The sequence below is a fragment of the Primulina huaijiensis genome, chromosome 5 (genome assembly GCF_012295235.1).
Source record: "Primulina huaijiensis isolate GDHJ02 chromosome 5, ASM1229523v2, whole genome shotgun sequence".
Lineage (NCBI taxonomy): Eukaryota > Viridiplantae > Streptophyta > Magnoliopsida > Lamiales > Gesneriaceae > Primulina > Primulina huaijiensis.
Window position 1 is genome coordinate 16,410,176 of NC_133310.1, and position 21,508 is coordinate 16,431,683.

Below are 21,508 nucleotides of genomic sequence, written 5' to 3' on the forward strand. Positions count from 1 at the left end.
ACTTCAGGATGGACTTACCAGGCGTAGGGCGACTACTTTATAGTTTCATCTATTCAAGTTGAACCACAAATTGTTTGTAAAATCAAAACAGAACAGAGAACTGATCCGCATGTTCATAAATTGAAAGAATTGACTATGACAGGTCAATAAGACAAGTTCAATGCTGCTTCAGATGGATGTCTGCACTATAATGGTAGACTTGTGGTTCTGAATTTGATAGATTTGAAAGAATCTATACTTCGAAAAGCTCATTGTAGTCGACACAGTGTTCATCCAGGAATCAGGAAGATGTAATATCTTGAAATCTCATTATTGGTGGGAAGGCATGAAGAAAGAGATTTCTGAATTTTTAGCTAAATTTTTAACATGCCAAGAGGTTAAAGCTGAGAGAATGAGACCTGGTGGTATGTTACATAGTCTGGAAGTGCCACAGTGGAATTGGGAGCACATTGCTATGTATTTTGTGACACACCTGCCTCGTTCAAATCGTGGTTGTGATGCGATTTGGGTGATTGTTGATAGATTATCCAAATCAGCTCATTTTATTCCTTATGATCGTACTTGTACTTGTAAGAAAATGGCAAAAATGTACATTGATTATGTAGTGAGATTGCATGGTGTGCCAGTAACCATAGTATCAGATCGTGATCCCAGGTTTGCTTCAAAGTTTTGGGGCAGTTTGCAATCAGCATTGGGTTCAAAGTTGGCAATGAGCACTGCTTATCACCCACAGACAGATGGTCAGTCAGAGAGGACCATTTAGACACTCGAGGACATGTTGCGAGCAGTCGTGATGGATTTTAGTGGTGGTTGGCAGGAATCATTGTCACTTGTTGAATTCTCTTACAATAACAGTTTCCAAGCAACCATCGGGATGGCACCATTTGAGGCTCTATATGGCAGAAAGTGTAGATCTCCGATATGCTGGGAAGATGTAGGAGAACGATAGATGTCAATGCCAGAATTTATTAAAGAAATGAAAGAGAAGGTTGAAATGATCAGGAAAAGAATGAAAGCAGCTCATGATCGTCAAGCTAGCTATGCTAATAAAACGCGTAGGCCTTTAGAATTTCAGGTTTGCGATCAGGTTTTCTTGAAAGTATCACCATTTCGTGGTACTATGAGATGTGGGTGTAAAGGGAAGCTAGCTCCGCTTTATATTGGTCCGTATACGATTGTTGAGAGGATTGGCACGTTGGCGTATCGTTTAGACTTGCCACAGAGTTTGTCTGCGATATATGATGTGTTTCATGTATCTATGTTACGAAAGTACGAGCCGGATCCTTCTCATGTTTTGAGGACTGATGAGGTGGAGTTGGACAGTTCCCTTAGCTATGTTGAGCATCCAGTGCAAATCCGTGATCGTAAAGAAAAGCAACTCAGGAATAAGACGATTCCACTGGTTATGGTGCAGTGGAGGAGACATGGGAGAGAAGAAGCTACATGGGAATTAGAGGCTAAGATGCGCCAATAATGGCCTCATTTGTTTAAAATGTAATAGATTACTCCATGTACTCTGATTTCCCTATGTACTATCAGTGGTAAATGTGTATAATCCACTTTTGTATAAGTGTGTGTATACTAGATTTCGAGGACGAAATCGTTTATCAGAAGGGAGAATGTCAGAGCCCAACATTTTTAAAGTCCGGCCCATTTATTTAGTAATTAAGTTTAAAAAAAAAAAGAAAAAAGAATGATAATTCTTCATCATCCTGAATTCCTCGTTGGAAATCGCTCCATTCTCCCGTAACTTTCTCTGGCAAGCTTCGTTTTCTTTCTTTGTCAATTTCGAACCTTTGACCATCGATTGTGGTCACACCGGTCACCGAAAAATTCAAGTAAATATACGATTGGAAAGCTCTCGACGTAAGCTATCCAATGATACCAGTTTTGCTAGGTAAAATCGTGACTTCCGAAAACCCGTCGGAAACCCGCCGCCTCTTTCACCGTTAAATCTTCGCCGTCCGTCGCCGGAATTCAAAAATTTATTAAGGGCTTTTGTTCTCTGGGTCGTAAGCTTCATTGTGGTATATATATTGAAGTATAAATCACGATTCCATAAATTATTCAAGGTTGAATATTTTGGGTTAAATTTGGTGCCAATATTGATATTTATTATATTATTGATTGTAGGTACAAGAATTGAGCCGATTAGAGGTATCTACCAGATTTTCGGAATTTATTTTGATTAATTTCGAAAATTCAGATTTATATAATTGGATTTCCGAATTTTATTGTTCAATAATTAGATGTTTAGATGCTATAGAATTGTTGCATATTAATTTTAAAAATATTAAAGCCTAAATTATGATTTTTGGAATTTTAGGCTAAATTAGTGAATATTGGAAAAATAAATGAAACTTGATATGAATGTATTATTTGCCACAGGATTGGATTCTGCGAGAAATCCTTAAGATATTTCGGTGGTAAATTAGTTATCAGTTAAGGTACGCATGAACTGTTTTATTATGACATCTATATGATGTGAAATGACGTTAAGTACTTTGTAATGAGTTGTGGCGTGCCTTATGTGCTTCTGTGAATATGTGATTGCATTCATGCATTTATTTGTGTTGATACTATTAGTGCATAGCATTCCGAGCCTTGACTCCTTTGATTACTATTGATATTGATATTGATCTATCGAGTTGTTGCGTCATCGATGGAGAGGGTGGGTAGGATTAGCACTCCTGATAACTTGCATGAGGGCTGAGCGGGTAGCTCCCGTACCCTCGATGCTACGTGCATGGATGAGTGGCGACTTGATGTTGCGTTGCTACGTTCCTGGCACGGGTGGCCACTGTTACTGTTGCTGATGCGATTCATCTGGACTCCGTTTGGTATCCATTATCGGTTGCTACCCTTCACGCATTGCATTACATTGCATTGCATCGCATTTTACTTGATTTCATTTCATGTCAGTTATTTGTCGTAATATTACTGGTTCGTCGTACTGGGGCCCGACCCCTCGTTTCTTTTTATGTTGTGGTTGTTTTTGATGCCATAGCAGGTTATCCAGGAGGATTTGACGCGTCTGGTGGAGCGTCAGGTAGTGGTGCCCAGTCGTCGAGTCATGGTTGAGAGTTCCCAGCTATATATATACTATATTATGGAGTCATACATTTACCGGGGAGATGCCCCGTGTAGCTGTGCTGTTATTTTTACGATGTTTTGAATTGATAGTTGTGTGATCGAGCCTCGCCGGCTCTGCATGTGTTTAGTCCTGGCCAGTGCGGCGATAGGTTGTGAATTGATGTTATGACTTTATTTCGAGTATATAAATTGTGATGTTTTTATTTTTTTTGGGATGTCTTATTTACGAATAGGTCATGCCGAAATTTCTGTAGGCCCAAAATGGCAAAATTTTAATCGCTTTCGCTGTTTACATTAATAAATCCGGGTTGTTTGGTCATTAAATATTAATCAGGAGCACGGACCCCCACACTTCGGGTCGAAACTTAGAGGTCCAGGGGTAAAAGGTCATTTTGGGTTTCCAGGGGCAAAATGGTCATTTTGCACTCGGTGTGAGATTTTAGTCATGACAGCACCATTAGCACACGTTTATCATTCTTTTAAATATTTATGCATCATGACCATGATTTTAATGAAATTATGAAATATACGTTGCATGTTTGATTTTAAGAAAAATTTACCCATGTGCATGATTTTGATAAGTGATGAAAATGATTATATTTTGAAGGATTGAAATTAGTTGTGACTAAAGATGTATTTGTAAATGATTAAGATGTATATGTAAATGCTGATGATGAGGCCTAGGCATAGTGGATGAGTAATACTATCACTGATGTCCGACAGTCGCCGGGTACCACGGTTCTATGTAGATGGATCCATCGTATAATGATGAATGATGATACAAAAGTCACAACTAATGAACAGAATTCAATTAAAAGAAAGGTATAAGTATATGATGATACGATAGGTTGTTTTGTAATGTTATGATTTCGTATGACACGTTTACATTACGCTTTTAAAGTTCATGAAAGGTATGTTGATTACAGTATATTCTCACTGATGTGTGCTATGTATATGTACTTGTTATTTCGGTACAGGTGTGTTGAGTCTTTAGACTCACTAGACGTGTGTGATGGAGGTGAGCATGTTTATGAGGGGAATGGAGGTGCCGAACTCTGAGTAGACAGAACTGGATGTGCGGGCATGACCCGAGGACCACACTTCTTCCGCACATTATGGTTTTTATGATTGTTGAGAGGATATGAACATTTTTATACATTGGTTTTGATACGATGATGATTACTAGGATTTTTACTAGTTATGTTTACGCATTTTCTGTTTGGTCGAGTTTGGTCATTTTAAACTGCACTACTTTAAATTGTTAAATGTTTACGCTTATTTTTAAATAGTATATTTTCAGTAGGGTTTCATGAATGCAAAATATTTAAATGATATTTACGAAAATGTGAACTTTTTACAATATATATATATATTGAAACGTCTGCTATTCGTTTTACTTAAAAAGTACTAGAAATTTTTTTTCCCTAAAAAAAACCTCACTCATTCTACCGAACACATATACGAATATATATAAAATATTTTTGACACCATTTTAAAAAAAAACAACCAACTAATAATTGAAAATCAAAGGAAATACTCAAAGCATAAAATCATCCAATGTTTTACAAAACCTAAAAAGAAATAAATTTGAAAAGTATAGCTCATACTAAAATTTTTCAAAATCTCTCAAAAGCATAAATAAACAGTCGTAAAATTTTTAACATAATCATAAACTTAAATGCGGAAAAGTATAAGCGATGCTCCTCGGGTCATGTGCACCTCCAGTCCAGTCAGATCAGGAATCCAAGCCTCCCTCAACAATATTATCATACTCCCATGCATCAATCACACCTAGTGAGTTTAAAGACTCAACACATCATATTCTTGATACCAAATAATACATATAAAACCACAAGCAACAGTGAAAATACTTTTACGTAAAAATGAAATTTTCATGACATGCATAAACTTCAAACACAACCCTTTTCATGTCATTCTAAACATATTCATATACATATTATCATCAACATATACATATTTCTTCTTTTTCTTTTCGTTGAATTCAGATCGTTAATTGTTACTTTCGTGTTCGTCTACGTGTTGGGCGATGGATCCATCTACATGTAACCACAGTACTGGGCGGTAGGGACATCATCGATACTCTCACTCGTCACTTGAGCCTTGACCTTACTTATTAACAAATCATATCGTGTCCATGGAAATACGATCGTCGGGCTCTCACTGGGACCTTCACCCTCACGATATCTCCAACATATCATCATATTAGTCACAATTACTTCACTTCCTTCAACGTTTCATGTTCTCATCACTTTATAAAAATTAAACATGCATATAACATTTTTCTTTTAAATCAAGCATGCAACATATATTTTAAATGTCCATATTAAATCATAAAAATCCATAAACCTTTAAAAATCACATTTTAACATATAAAATTTCATCAACATTTAAAATAATCATATTAGCATGTAAAACAGCATTCAGGACACTATCATGACGTTTACTAATCTTCATTTGTAAAATTAGCGTTTTACCCCTAGACGTAAAATTTCACGTTTTCGTCATTTTCTTAATTTCATTGACTCTAAAATGCCTCAAATAATTATTTAAGCTTAAATTAAATTTTCCATATTTTTATTTAGCTTAAATACTAGACTTTTTAATTAATCTTTAATTATTCGTTTTTAAGGCGTTTTGATCCCGAATATTTTCAAACTTTAATATAAAATTCATAAATTAAAAACTTAAACTTTTTATATTATTTTAGCCCTCGTGAACCACGACTCGACCCTCGTGAGCCGTTCTTCGATTTATTTTCCAAATTAAAAACCCTAGACCTACGATCCAAGCCATTCTCGAGCCACATGGATTTTTCATCGAGCCAAGCTCGAGCCATGCTGGACAAACTTCGAGCCACACCTCCCATACACCCTACTAGACCCTAAGACCCAAAGGAAACTGAGCCTAACTCGAAACCGAAGCTAAGCGACCAGGATGTACAATCGGCCGAGACTCCTATTGTGCATGGACTCCACTTTTGTGTGCCTAGGACGCTAGCCCTCGACCCAGGCCTTGAACCAGCCTCTTTTGCACCGCCTAAGACCCCAAGGAGTCACCTTAGCCTCGCCGTGAGTCCCCTGGCCAAGCCTCCTTCCGCTGCGCGGCTGCTACACACAAGCACGCTTGTATGTGCTGCCCTCGGGTTGGAGTCATCCAAGCTCTGGTGGTCGAGTCTTAGCATGGCTAGGACTCGTTCCCTGACCCCTCACAGACCTTGGCTAGCCCTGGACCCAACCGAGCCCAAGCCTAGCCTTTTCTTCCCACAAACCGAACCCCTTTGATCACATGACACCCGATGGTTCTCACCTTTGTTTTAACAGATTGTGCAGCATATTCAGGTGTTCTAGGACCTTTAAGAAACGTGTAAAAACATGGTTGATCATATCCTAATTCATGGCAGCCCCTTAAACAACACAAAAATGATTTAGAATAAATAAACAAAAGTTAAACCCATGCATATGTATAGTTGCGAAAATCATAATTTGTGTGCTTTGTTTTCATTCAAAAGATGCTTTAACAATTACTATGGTGTGATAGATGTTTGAAGGGAAGAACATGGTGTGTCTTTGCGTTTAAAGGCACGAATATTCGATGGTGATGCGAAGAACGGCGGTGAAGAAAACCCTAGGCTGAAATCCTCAAGAAACCGTGGCCTCCTCTTGCTGAAATACTCGTGTGTGCGTGTGTCTTCTGATGGGGAGGGTTACGTGTGGGTTGTGGGGGAAAGGGGCGTGGGTATGGTAGGGTTTTGGGGTTTAATTGTATATTATATAGTTTAATTAAACACTAATCAAGCATTGACCCATTAAGAGGTTAATTAGGCCCATTAGTACTTAATTAAAATATTTAAAATAATTTTGCTTAAATAAGTTTGTGAATTTATTAGCCGGGTTGTCAATACGTTCATATTTTTGTTGAAAACCCAACACCGATAAAATTTACATCCCGGCGTATAAAATCACCTCAAAACCCCTTATTTTCAAAAATATGAAAAATCATCACTCATATTTTAAATAAATAAAAACAATTATTTAATAAAAACATTTTCTATTTTTCAGCCATCGGTCTCCGTTTCTCGATCGCAACTCGAATAACCCTTAAAAATATATTTTAATGTAAGTAAGTAGAAAAACTACTAAACACCATATAAACATGTCACATAATCAATTAAGCAATTAAAATTATTTAATTAGCCATTTTTCATATTTCCTAGATTTGCTTGCAGTTGGATTATGTCGTCTTAATTTTGGACCTTACATACACATATATGTATGTACGTCGCATTTTAAATTAGTAGATGTTTCAAAATTTCTACAAACCTAAACCATGACTTAATCACACATGACCAGTCCTTAAATAACTTATTTCAGACCACCTAAGACCCTCGGAATCCCTTGACCAGCTGCTGGAATTTTCTGCACTCCTCAAGATTCAAACCCTAGTGCACCTAGCTTTCGACTTTCGACCCAAGACCCAAAACCAATGCTTCCAGACCTTGGCTAACCCTTCTAGGACCATGACAAGCCCACGTGCACCTGACTTAACCAATCTAACCAACGTCTACAGCTCTTGCGCTCGGGATCACTCGAACTCACCCAAACTCGACCTAGCATGCCACCAAGCCTTCGATCCAAGCTTAGCCCTACTACCAGTGGACCATCCCAATCCTTGAAACAAACCCCACATGACCTGAACAAGCGCCTGGAACGAGCCATGCACGGTTGCCCTCTCCCCTTCACTCGATCTAGCCATCCGAACCTTAGAAAAAAGAAACGCCATTGACCCTTACCATTCCTCGGTTCTGATCTGATATGGCCCTTAGACATCTTCGAAACCTGCTGCAAAATGATCCCTAAACCTCAAAGATCCAGCAGCCCCTTCGACCATGACAAAAAAAACCTGAGTTACATGAAGAAAAGGGAAGTGTATCCATGAAATTTCGATCCACATGCACATAACTTAGTAAGTCTGATGTTTTTCATACATAAACACACAAATAGACATATATTGATGTGAATGATGAGAAACACGAGGTATAGGGCGTGACTTGTATACAAACGCTCAAGGAAAATCGAACCACGAAGCGAGGGACGAGAACCGGAGAGACGGGGCGGAATTTCTATGAAAATCTCTTGAGAAAGGTGGACAAAAACTGCTGGAATTTTCGAGAGGTTGCTGCAATTGTGTGGTGCGGCCGAGTGTGTGAGTTGTGAGGAGAGATTAGGGTTTTGGGGTAGGGTTTGATATAAAATAAGTGTACATTGGTCCGTAATTAAAATTAATAAGGATGTATAGGAGTCTAGGCCCAATATATATTAAAATAGGCTCATTAATCCCAACAACACACTCGTAAAATATTTTGTTTAGGTCCATTTTTGAAACTATTACTCGAACCTTCAAAAAGTCCTCTGTTCCGATAAAAATTGAATACCTGTTTAAAATGCGGCACAACGTGTAAAAATACTGAAAAGGGCCCATTTTCGAAATTTACATATCAATTACACCATATATTAAATAATTAAAAATAATTATTTAAGAAAATATTTTTCCTTAACTGCCCCTGGTCTATGTTCCTCGTTCGAGCGTGAAATACTGCTAAAAGCCCTAAAACATGCAATCTTAATGAACTATGAAATAAAAACACATATTCATGTCATAATCATTCATTTAATGCATTAAAAATAATTAAATAAACATTTTAACAAAACCCTAAATTTGCATGCAGTCAGGTTATGTCGTTTGAATTTTTAGACCTTACATATTTAGTTCTATGTTTTAAGACTTCATTTGAAGTGGACTTTAGAGCCACTGGTTTAAAAATTTGTTTTTCATTAATCAAGGATGAAAATGGTTGAATAAAGTTGGCCATTAGACCACTTTTATCAGATTGGGTGTGTTTTGTTTAACTAGGGAATCAATTGAGAAAATAATCATGAGCGGAGAGTTTTTAAGCCAACCTATGACTTTACGGGAAGTGGCTGTTGTTGGGGAATTACACCGAAGCGATGCCGATCAAGATGATAATATAGTACCCAATAATTGTGGAATAAAATAACCAACAAGAACACAAAGATTTACGTGGTTCACCCAATATAGGCTACGTCCACGGAGCACTGCAACTTTTATAACTGGAAGAAATATTACAACAAGTGTATACACCAATACACTCAATATTTCTCACACTCCCAACCCGAGTATACCGAGAAAATAATTTCTCTAACTCACACAAGAGATTTCCCGCACTCAAGAAAAAAATACACTCTTTTTTCTATGCACTCTCTTTTTATCAAAGCTAAAAAGCTTTTGATTTTGGGATACAATAACTGAAGGAATTGAGCTCTATTTATAATTAATTCCCTCGTCCAATTTTTAAAATCTTTCGATGTGGGATACGTTTTAATTATTATTTAATTTAATGTGGGTCCCACCCCATTAAATTCTTACCTAACAGCTGAAAGGATAGGACTTAATTAGATTAGGATATAAGAACCAACGGAAAACTCCTTTCCAACAACCGACATCCAACACCTCATATAAACTCGTCCCAATTCTTCATCCAGCATTTAACAAACACAATGTCAAACCAACGGTCACCAAATATAAAGCGGAGCCACCGCATGTAAAAGTGGTAAATAAACATGTATGCGGAAAATGGTCCAACTGAAGTGCAATGCGCAGACGTGTATATGGGAAGGGGGTCCGACTGAATTACAATGCATAAAAATATATGCGGGGAAGGTTTCCAAATGAAATGTTATGCATAAATGCTAGATATGAGGAAGTTGTTTTGAGTGAATGTAGCACATAAGTTCACGTATGGGTTCAGATTTACCTATGTTGCGAAATGCATCAGAATGACACCAATGCTCAAGTGTCAATTTCACTAGGGATTTAATTCCAACACATGGTCAACACCCAGCTCAATTTTACCTGTCATCATCAAAAACTCAGATGCACGATACACAATATGCAAGCTTGTATTCCTGGATTGGTGTGCAATTCAAAGCCCGAGATGGCTAGAACAAGATAAGTGAAATCGCATTAGAAGAGTGCAAATGTCAACAAAAGCTATTGAATTAAGTCTAACATCAAACATTGAAGGCAACTTGCGTGTGCAGAAAAGTTCTAAAGTGCAATGAATGTAGTGAGGGAATGGGTCGAACCGCCCAAAAATCAGAAGAAAAGAAGAAGATCGGCAAAAACACAACAAATATCTCGCACAAATTTTGGCAACTCTCTGCATACATCTTAGTCATAAATTGAACATTTTTCACGTTTTTCATTCCAAATTTCAGAATTTCAAGTGGTTCTTGTTCTGATTTCAGTATATTTCTTTATTATATTTCATGTCTAGTAAATTTATACAGTCTATTGAAAATATAAATAAAATTGTCAAGAGTTTATCATTCAATTTTCACTAGTTTTCTTTGTTTTGACGTTGTACTTGTTTAGAAGATTATAACGAACAATCAAATTTAATATACATAATCGTTGTGATTTTTAGAAGTTATATTTTATTTATTTTTTTACACAAGTTGATGCATTTTTACACCTGGCACATCTGCATTTTAAGAAATTGTGCAAACATAAGTTAAATTAAAAATAAAATTTTTATGTTCTATATTCATAAATAAAATTCAATTAAAGAAAAAAATAAAAATGAGAATTTCCTACATACCAGCTCAGCACTATGAACTAAAGTTACTATAAAAAATCGCTTTTCACTTACATAAATCATCCAAACTTTCGGCTGCATTATTATCTTATTCAATCATAACAGTTCGTGATCAACACTTCGATATAATAATATATTTTTTTTTAAGTATACTTTTCATTCAAATACATGTATTATATAATAGCAATATTTCATTCAATACGATGAATTTTCAAANTTATCATCAGATAATTTAAATGTATAAACCAACCAAAAAAAAGATATAAAAGATACAAGAGAAATCATTACTTAATAGCCAAAAGAATCCGTTTGATAATAAATTCCTACCATTTCTTTCGCATATATATCACCATATGGTTGAATGATTACTATTTCAACTAACATGTCGTAATTTGACTAAAAATTTATTTAAATTATTATAATTATAATAACAATAAGTAGCAAAATGTTTTCAGACAATGAATACTTTGAACAAGGATTATTTTTAGTCAAAAATTTTTTAGTGACAATTACATTAAAGTTCGATTAATTTAAACTTTTATAATTAATTAAATTTCAATTAAATATTTTATAATATCTTTAAAAACTATGGTAAAAAAATTAACCTGACAAAAAAAACCTTTCGTCAATCGACCTCGACGGGTATATTTAGAAAAATATATTTGCTCAATCAATTTTTTTTTAAAAAATAATCGCTTTAATTTTTTTTATTACAACGCGCGCTGGGAAGGGGGATCAAACCCGGGGAGGAAGCCAACTTAAGCTGGTGGGTGAGACCATTGGGCTAAAGCCCGGTCTCTCTTTAATTGTATTTGAAATACATTGAAGAAGATTGTTTTTTAAAAATAACAATAAACTAAACACAAAAACTCATGTGAGACGGTCTCACGGGTCAATTTTGTGAAACAGATATTTTATATGGGTATTTTTTATGCCAAATATATTAATTTTGTTGTAAATATGGACTTGATTGATTCATCTCACGAATAAAAATTCGTAAAACCGTATTATGAAAGACCTACTCTAAACGAGATAAGAGAACAAAATACCCCATCTCGATAAATATGACTTGTTTAATTTAGTGTTAGTAAAATATTTAATGATAGACATAAACTCATTTCAATGGTGGAAAGTGACAAAAAGCATGATGCGTCCACAATTTGGCTGTGTATAAACTACACTGTTCCTAATATACTCTCTTCACAATTTCGTCAGGTCTGGTATCTACAACTTCAGAAAAGTGGGTGGAAAACAGTGAAATATCATGGCAGCTCGCAGAATCTCACCCTTTCTCTCTCGTTCTATTCATAAATTTCTCGTTAATTTTCACCTTCAGTGAGTGTTCTCTGGGTTTTTTTTCCTTTTTTTTTTGTTTCTATGTTCTTTGGATTGAAGATTCTTGATGATGAGCTATTGGGTTTTGGTTAAAGTTTTAAGAATTTTCTTTTATGTTGCCTGCCTTTTTCTTGGTGGTTTGAGTTGCCTGTTTTGATGGTGGCCTTGGCATGTAGGTAAACTTAAATATATGGTAAGAATCTGGTTCTTTCTTGTTTATATAGTTGAGTTGATACTAAGGGCGTAAACGAATCAAATCGAGTTAGTTATGACGAAATTCTGAATGTTCAACTTAGTTCTATTCGAGTTCGAACTCGTTTTGAAGTTCGAAAATTTTAAAAAAATTTGCTCGAATTCGGTTCGAAATCAACTCGAATGATTCGAACATATTTGCGAACTATTCGAATTGCTATCAGTACTTATTTGATATATAATTATATTATATTATATTAATAAAATATTAAAACTCGCGAGCGGTTCGCGAACTATGGAAAAAAATAATTTGGTCTCGAATATGAGTTAAATATTAAAACATTCCTTTTTTTAAAAAAATATGTGGCAATTTGATCATGATTTTTGCTTCTTTTTTTCTTCTAGACGTAGAACTACCTGTCATGAAAATAATTAAGTATTTATCCATTTTTGTCCAGGAAAAACATTTCCGACACTCGACTCCTGTACTGGAGAAGTCATAGCACATGTTGCTGACGGAGATGCGGAAGATATTAACCGAGCAGTATCGGATGCTCAGAAGGAATTTGACGAAGGGCCATGGTAGAAAATGAGTGCCTAGGTGGGGAATGGATTTTTTTTTTTGTTTAATTTTAGGTCACCTTCTGTTGAAAATGTTTTTTTACTAAATGGAAATGATGATGATTTAGGAAAGGTATCGCATAATCTTGAGATTTGCTGATTTAGTTGAAAAAAACATTGAAGAAATCGCTCAGCTCGAGACCTGCAGTGACAATGGCCAGCCATATGAGCTCTCAAGGCTGAACTTCCAATGTCTGTGAATCTGTTTCTCCAAACGCTCATCCCTTACTCTCTCTCATCATATAAGAATGAAGAGCAATTAGATGAAGATAAGAAAGTCATGTTTTGGAGATGGTGATAAAGAACCAGATCGAAATCAAGCATAATTAATAATTCGATTTTGTTAAATTTATAATTCACTTCCGCATTTTGTTTTGAATCGCATCGTAAAGAAGGTTTTCTATTTCTATGAAATAGACTTGTTTGGATATTTGATTACTCTGAGGCTTGTTGTTTAAAAATTTTGTGATTATGAAACAACACCGATCTCGGGACAATATATGTCATTATTTATAGATGTTCTCCAACCAGCATAGAGAAATTTGATATTTGACAAATACTGATGATATTTATCTTGGATATGGTAAATCAAATCTCAAGATATTCACTATCTTAATCCAAATAATATTCTTGATTTATCTTCTTTTAAATATGAGACGTCTATTATATTTATCTTTAGTAAACCATGTTGATCAAAAATAAATTATTCTAAGACATTAATAAAATAATCTAGCATTACTAACTATAATACAATATTCAATATTCTATTAATATAATTTAAATTTCAATTTTTGTTTGATAATGCTGGACAATAAAATTCGATCATATATATGGGCTGAGCTTTACTAATTAGAAATTATAGTCTAAATAATATGTTTTTGAGTTTTTAGGTGCAATCGATTTCGAAATCTATTTTAAAAATATTTATGAACAATAGTTATCTCAATTTAATCTGTGTTCCTAAGTTGGAGGTTAAGATACACAACTCTAAAATCGAATCAAATGATCATAGGCATTTGGCTAAGTTGTGGCTAACATTCCAATCAACATAAATTGTCAACTATGTATCTAATATATAACAAAAACAACAATATTTGAATTTTCAAAAAGAGAGCCTCCTAAAAAACTGAATATGTTGTGAAAAAGTAAAAATTTACGGTAAAAAGTAAAAATCTCAAACTCTCAAAATTATCACACTACACATTTTATAATATTTTTCTCTCCACTCAATTGTGTTTTTCTACACAAATGAGAGATCTATTTATAGAAAATCTTTACAAATAATCCAAAAATAAATTCATCATTACCTACATCATCACACACTAATTTTCAATATTTACAACTCTTATTTTCAACATTCAAATATTCAACATTCAAATATTCAACACATATGTTTTAAATAATAATTTTCAACACTCTCCCTTGTGATGATTATCATAATGATTGTCTTCATTACGTGTTTTAACACTGCCTCGTTAAAAACCTTACTAGGAAAAACCCATTGGGATAAAAATCATAGTAAGGAAAAAAGAGTGCAGTCACGTAAACTCATCCTCGTGTTGACACGAACAATTCTTCACAAATTTCGTAGATTGCGCATCCCAATATTATATATATGCTTTCTGAATATTGTCGTAGGAAGTGCCTTTGTGAAGAGATCTGATGAGTTTTCACTTGATTGAATGTGACGAACATCAATACATTTATTCTGCTCAAGCGCCTTGGTGAATGCGAAGAACCTAGGAGGAATATGTTTCGTTCTGTCGCTTTTTATGTATCCTTCTTTCATTTGAGCAACAAATGGAGCATTATCTTCGTATAGTATTACAGGCTTCTCGTCAAATGATAATCCGCACACTACAAGAAAAATCAAAATCAACAACACACCTACGACAATGGTTTTAGTAAAAACCGTTGTCGTATGCTTTTTGACAACGGTTTTAGTGAAAACCGTTGTCGTATGTGTGTTTTTTAAACAAAAGACAACAGTTTTATAAAAACCGTTGTCTTTTAGGTGTCAAAGACAACGGTTTTTAGTGTCAATGACAACGGTTTTACATTTGAGCGTTTTTTAAGGTCAAAGACAACGGTTTATAGAAACGTTGTCTATTAGCGTGTTTTTTTTGACAATTGACAACGGTTTTCTTAAACTGTTGTGGAAAAGGTGATGTAAAACGTATTTAGCGACGGTTTTGCTGGTTTTATCTAAACCGTCGCTAAGTTAAACATAGCGACGGTTTGTCCTAAAACCCGTTATCATTAATAAACCGTTGCTATTAGCGACGGTTTTACCAAAACCCGTCGCAAGTCTTCTATAAATACCTGCTCATTCGGTCCATTTTAAAACACACAACTTCACAACACTTAAAATTTTTCTTACATAATTTTAGTTTCGGTAATTTTAAAAAATTGTTCCAAGTTTTTGAAACCCCTGCTTATTTATGTAAATTTTTTCGTTTTATTTTGTTAAATTTTTAAGTTTTAGTTAAGATCTTACTCTATTCAAATTACAAGTTTTTTTAGAATTATTAAATTGTTAAAAGTAATTTTTTTTTAATTTTACGGACAATTTTAGCGACGGAAATTATGAATGAACAGTCGCTAAAATTAGCGACGGAATGCATTTTTTAACCGTCGCTAATGTTAGCGACGGTATTAAAAACCGTCGCTACATTAGCGACGGTTTAACAAAAATCCATCACAATATTTATTTGCGACGATATGTTAAAAACCGTCGCAAATTGTAGCTTCAACAACGGATACAAACCGTTGTATTTGAGCGCACCCTTTAACCACAGGGGCTTTAACAACAGTTTTAAAAGACCTACAACAACGGGGGAAAACCGTTGTCGTAGGCTTTTTTTCTTGTAGTGACATGGGATTTGGATATGTTGGGTCATTGATTTTAACCACACACGTTCACGGCTTCCTTCATGTAGTGCAATAATCTCGGCATGATTTGATGAAGTTGTTACGAGTGTTTGTTTCTGTGAACGCCAAGAAATTGCAGTGCCTCCACGAGTAAATAAATATCCAGTTTGAGAACGTGCCTTGTGTGGATCAGATAAGTATCCAGCATCGGCATAAACAATTATACTTGGATTAGCATCTTTTGAATACAAAATTCCCGAGTCTGTCGTTCCTCGTAGATAATGGAATATATGTTTAATTTCATTCCAGTGTCTCTTTGTTGGATATGTGCTAAATCTTGCCAATAAATTTACGGTAAAAGATATATCAGGCCTTGTACAATTTGTAAGATACATAAGGGCACCGATAGCACTTAGATATGGTACTTCTAGACCAAGAATATTTTATCATCTTCACATGGACGGAATGGATCTTTTTCTATGTTTAATGATCTAACAACCATTGGAGTACTTAAAGAATTTGATTTATCCATATTAAAACGTTTAAGGATCTTTTCTGTATAATTTTTCTGGTGAACAAATATTCCACATTCTTTTTGTTCAATTTGTAAACCCAGACAATACTTGATTTTTCCAAGATCCTTCATTTCAAATTCTTCCTTCAAGTATGACACAACTTCATGAATTTCATTATTCATTCCANCATCTTAAATCCTTCAGGGATTTTCATATATATATTACTATCAAGTGATCCATATAAGTAGGCTGTAACAACATCCATAAGACGCATTTCTAAATTTTCAGATACCGCCAAGCTAATCAAATACCGAAACGTAATTGCATCCATCACAGGAGAATATATTTCTTCATAATCAATTCCAGGCCTTTGAGAAAAACCTTGTGCAACAAGTCGAGCTTTATATCTTACTATTTCATTTTTCTCATTTCGCTTTCGAATAAAAATCTATTTGTATCCAACAGGTTTTACACCTTCAGGTGTAAGGACTATAGGTCTAAAAACATTACGTTTATTTAGCGAATCCAATTCAACCTGGATGGCATCTTTTCATTTTATCCAATCCTGTCGATTTTTACATTCACCAAAATATTTTGGTTCATGATCTTCATTATCATTTATGATGTCTATTGCCACATTATAAGAAAATATATCATCAATTTCTTCTATATCTTTTCGGTTCCATATTTTTCCAGTATTAATATAATTGATAGAGATTTCACGATACTCGTCAGTTTGTGGTTATGACAGAACATTTTCTCATCATATGTTTTTCAGGAACAACATTCTCTATTTTGTGATCATTATGTGTTCCTTCAGGAACATCATTTTCTATTTTGTGATCATTGTGTTTCTCTATGAATTTTTTTTTCGAGGATTTTTATCCTTGGAACCGACTGGCCTTCCACGCTTCAGGCGTTTTACGACATCATGACTTTTTTTAATTTGTTTCTTTGGAATTTCAATTCGAGCTGGAGCATTTACAGCATGTATATATGATTTAGTTACCCTTTTTGCATCTGTAAATGCATCTGGTATTTGATTTGCTATTCTTTGCATGTGCACAATTTGCTGTACATCTTTTTCACATTGTTGTGTTCTTGGATCCAGATATAATAATGATGATACATACCATGTAATTTTCTTTTCGGTATGTTTCTTGTCTCTCCCTAACATTCGAAAGATTTCCTCATTAAAATAACAATCAGCAAAACGTGCTGTGAACACGTCGCCTGTCTGAGGTTCAAGATATCGAATGATTGATGGACTATNTGAGTATGTACATGAGCAACAGGATGCTCAACAATGATTCCCATAGACATACAATAATCATTGAAAGTCTGGGAAGTAAATTCACCAGCATTATCAAGTCTAATTTTCTTGATTGTATAATCGGGAAATTGATTCCTCAATTTTATTATTTGAGCAAGTAATCTTGCAAATGCAACATTTCGAGTTGACAATAAACATACATGTGACCATCTGCTGGAGGCATCAATCAATACCATAAAGTATCTGAATGGTCCACATGGTGGATGGATTGGTCCACAAATATCACCCTGAATACGTTCAAGAAACATTGGTGATTCAGTTTGGATTTTGGCTGGTGATGGTCTTATAATAAGTTTTCCAAGAGAACATGCTTTACATTGAAACTTATTATTCTGAAAGATCTTCTGGTCTTTCAACGGATGACCATGTGTATTTTCTATAATTTTTGCATCATTGTTGAACCAGGATGTCCTAATCGATCATGCCAATTAGTTAATATTGAATAATTATCAACTACCATGTTTGATTCAATGGGACTTATATGTGTATAATGTAATCCAGTAGGGAGCATTGATAGTTTTTCAATCACATATTTCTTTCCTGATTTATATGTGATAAGACACATATATTTCTTATTCCCTTCATTTATTGTTTGAGTATCATACCCATGGGAATATATATCATTAAAACTCAACAAATTTCTTTTCGATTGTGGTGAATGCAAAGCTTCATTGATCAAAATTTTTTTACCGTTAGGTAATAAAAATTGTGCTTTACAACAACCTTTAATCAAGTTTACAGGACCTGATATTGTATTCATCATTGTTTTTGTTGGTTTTAGTTCCAAGAAATATCTTTTATCTCAGAGAATAGTGTGCGTTGTATCACTATCAGGTATGCAAACTTCTATGGGATTAGTTCCTTGTTTAGCTTTGTTCATGGCATTTTCCATATTTGAACTTCAAAAAAATATGCAATGAAATAAAATTACTGACAATAAAAAACAATACAATACATATTTAAAAATATAACACACTATAAAACATTATCATACGAGTACATGGAAAAATAAAATATTTTACATATTTATTCCACCAGCAAATTGATCATTATCTGAGAAATCAATCAGAAAATCTCCAGTTTCAAAATGAGTTGAATCACAAAAAGGTTCACTGTGTTCAGTGAAGTTGGTCTCTTTTTCTTTCCCCTTTATTGATTTTTTATAAAGTTTGCAAAGGTGTTCAGGGGCTCGACAAATACGGGACCAATGTCCTGGAGTACCATTATGTATATCATATCACATTATTATAATGATGTATCATAATATATTTTGTTTAAAAATCTTATAGGCTTTTATACTTGTCGTATCCCTTACCGGGAGTGTGGGATGTCGTCTTAACATCCTCTCAGGATTTATAACAAGTTTTTCGAAAAATTTATTTTTATTATTTATAATAACATTATATTATATATTAAATATATACACAATAAATAAATAAACAATAAAAAAAATATTATTACTTTTGTTAACTTTTTCTTCTGTTTTGGAGCTTAGAAAAATATGGAGGATTTTTAGAGCTTCGTGCTGATAACGTGTTGTGAAAAAGTAAAAATTTACAGTAAAAAGTAAAAATCTCAAACTCTCAAAATTATCACACTACACACTTTATAATATTTTTCTCTCAACTCAATTGTGTTTTTCTACACAAATGAGAGATCTATTTATAGAAAATCTTTACAAATAATCCAAAAATAAATTCATCATTACCTACATCATCACACAAAAATTTTCAATATTTACAACTCTTATTTTCAACATTCAAATATTCAACACACATCTTTTAAATATTAATTTTCAACATAATATTGACATGTATGAATATTCAAATTACTTTAAAGTCACTTTGATTTGATGGACTTAGACGTGTGTCTCTTCATCGTATCGACACATTTTATCTTAATATCATGTTTTGTAAGAAGATATAATAATAATTTTTTAAAAATATATATATAATGAATACCTATTTAAGATGATGGGTTAGATTGACTGGTACTCGAAGCTGATATTTAATTTCAAATATCTTCCTAATTATGAAGTTTGATTAAACTAAGCCTATAATTAGATAATGGATATGTAAATGCAAGACGTCTAAAATTTGGAGCATAACTTATAAGGTCCAGAAATTTAATTCGCATAACCTGAATGCATGCAATCTAATCTTTTATTTAAATTATTTGTTTAAATTATTTTTATGCATTTTATGCATAATTATTGCATGATAGGATTTATTTCATGTAATTTTAAAAGTTCATGCATTAGGATTTTTAAGTTGCATTTCGCGCTCGAACGAGGATCGGAGACCGGAGAATTATCAGGAAAATTACTTTTATTACATGATTAATTTTTATTAATTAATTTAAGGTGTTTTAAAATTTATTTTCAAGAAATGGACTTTGTTGGGTATTTTTACCGACCAGAGGATATTTTTATTCGGTAAGCGAATTTTATCTAAACAAAAGACTTTTTGAGCGCTCGGGCAATATTTTCAAAAAATTAACTAAACGTTATATTTTTTGGGTGTGTGTTTGGCCTTAATGGGCCTACTTTTAAGCTTAATGACTCCAAATCTATTTTCTACCCTTTAAATTTTATGCTAGGGCCATTAACTATTTATTTAAGCTTAAACCTATCACCAAATTAACCTTAAACCTAATGTAACTCTATCAGTCACCCACCCCCTCCACTCATCAGCCTCCTCGTGAGTTGCAGCAGCAAGAAAATTCGGTTCCTCCATTTCCTTCAAGCTAGATCATTCCCCCGCGCCTCGGACGTGTATCTCTTCTAGCTTTTGTTCACAAAAATCATCAAGGCACGTCTTATACCTTTATTTTTCTCATCATTCACATCATAATGCATTTTTTTGAAGGATCTTGCAGGACATATTACATATCTAACATTTTGCTCATGTTTTACTTTGAAACACATGAAATTACATGATTTTATTACCATATAACCATCGATCTATGTTGTTTGAAGGAGCTGTCATAGAATGGATCATATGATCATGATCTGTAGAAGGTTTAAGAGTTATTTAAAAGGTGGAAACAAATCAGGAACGGGTCTTGTAGTGGACCAAGCGAACCTTGTGTTATCATGAAGAAATGGGTTTCGATCGGTGTTAGGAAGGGTTCGGCCATGCATGGGCTTGAACCAAGCTATGTTTCAGACCTTGTAAAGTCTAGAAAGATGTTAGGAATGAGCCATGGGTGTTTGGTTGAGGGAGAAGCTCGATCCTTAGAAGTATAGCTTGATCGAGAGAAGATGTGCTTGGTTCGATCGGTTTTTGCGTATGGCTTGTGCAGCAGCATTATGTTTTGGTTTGGCTTAGTTTAGAAGGTTCACTACGGTCTTAATGGTGAGCCTTAAAGGCTGGACATGGGATAGTAGGTGGTGGACAGAAATATTTAAGTGTGGGAGCCATGTGTTGGAATATAATTTACACAAGCCGGGGGGGGGGGGGTGTGGATTTAAATTAGGGGCAGTAGGTGTTGGCCCAAATATTATGGATTTAAAAGACATAATTTAAGTAGTAAATGGTTTAGAATGAGTTGTTTAAGTTATGGTTCAAATTGAGAAAAATTTGATTAAGTTTCGAGTTGATTCGGGTTACAACTGGGACTCCGGTCTAAGTTTTAAAACGAATCGATTAAATTTTGAAACGGGCTCGAGTTTACGTCTAAAAAATACATTTAAATATGTTTTGGGGTGTTTTAAGGGGTTTGGTAAGCTTTGGGTCAAATTTTAGATGTCTAGGGGTAAAATGGTCTTTTTGGGGTTCTAGGGACAAAATGATCATTTTGCACCTACGATGAGATTCTGGCAGCGCCCTGAACACATTTATCATGCTTTTA

At 34.3% G+C, this 21,508-nt stretch overlaps 1 long non-coding RNA gene across 1 annotated transcript; it reads left to right on the forward strand.

Moving 5' to 3' along the window:
- Positions 1-2,080: 2,080 nt before the first annotated feature.
- On the forward strand, positions 2,081-3,146 carry LOC140976692 (uncharacterized). The gene is made up of 3 exons (XR_012175295.1): positions 2,081-2,157; positions 2,389-2,447; positions 3,011-3,146. It is a non-coding gene; the product is annotated as an uncharacterized lncRNA (long non-coding RNA).
- Positions 3,147-21,508: the final 18,362 nt, after the last annotated feature.